At 42.2% G+C, this 1,119-nt stretch overlaps 1 protein-coding gene across 3 annotated transcripts in view; it reads right to left on the reverse strand.

The window, feature by feature from the left end:
- Dnah6 (dynein axonemal heavy chain 6) overlaps positions 1-1,119 on the reverse strand; it is a 223,851-nt gene that overhangs the window by 83,564 nt on the left and 139,168 nt on the right. The gene's annotated exons all lie outside the window — the stretch shown is intronic.

A 1,119-nucleotide genomic window follows, 5' to 3' on the forward strand; every position in this document is an offset into this window, starting at 1 on the left:
CCAGAGAACCAAATAACCCTATTAAAAATGGGGTACAGAGCTAAACAAAGAATTCTCAACTGACGAATTCAGAGAAGCACCTAAAGAAATGTTCAACATCCTTAGTCATCAGGGAATTGCAAATCAAAACAACCCTGAGATTCCATGTCACACCACTCAGAATGGCTAGGATAAAAACTCAGGTGACAGCAGATGCTGGAGAGGTTGTGGAGAAAGAGGAACATTACTTCATTGCTGGTGGGATTGCGGGCTGGTACAACCACTCTGGAAATCAGTTTGGCTGTTCCTCAGGAATTGGACATAGTATTACCAGAGGACCCAGGTATACCACCCTGGGCATATATCCAAAAAATGCTCCAACATGTAATAAGAACACATGCTCCACTATGTTCTTAGCAGCCTTATTTATAATAGCCAGAAACTGGAAACAACCCAGATGTCCATCAACAGATGAATGGATACAGAAATTGTGGTACATCTACACAATGGAGTACTACTCAGCTATTAAAAACAATGAATTTATGAAATTCTTGGGGAAATGGATGGACCTGGAGAATATCATTCTGAGTGAGGTAGCCCAATCACAAAAGAACACACATGGTATGCATTTTCTGAAAAGTGGATATTAGCCTAGAAAATCAGAATACACAAAGTACAAACCACAAAACATAAGAAACTCAAGAAGAAGGAAGCCCAAAATGAGGATACTTCGTTCCTTTTTAAAAGGGGGAACAAAATTCCCATGGAAGGAGTTGTAGAGGCTAACTTTGGAGCAGAGACTAAAGGAAGGACAATTCAGAGACTGCTCCAACTGGGAATCCTACTCATATTCAATCATCAAATCTAGACATTATTGTGGATGCCAACAAGTGCTGGATGACAGGAGCCTAAGATAGCTGTCTTCTGAGAGGCTCTGACAGTACACGACTAATACTGAAGTAGAGGCTCACAGCCAATCATTGGACTGAGTACAGGATTCCCAATGAAGGAGTTAGAGAAGGGACCCAAGGAGCTGAAGGGTTTTCAGCCCCTTAGCATGAACAACAATATGAACTAACTAGTACCCTTAGAGCTCCCAGGGGCTAAACTCCAACCAAAGAGTACACATGGGGGGGGGGG

This window comes from Mastomys coucha, unplaced genomic scaffold, assembly GCF_008632895.1.
Source record: "Mastomys coucha isolate ucsf_1 unplaced genomic scaffold, UCSF_Mcou_1 pScaffold20, whole genome shotgun sequence".
In the NCBI taxonomy this organism is placed as follows: domain Eukaryota; kingdom Metazoa; phylum Chordata; class Mammalia; order Rodentia; family Muridae; genus Mastomys; species Mastomys coucha.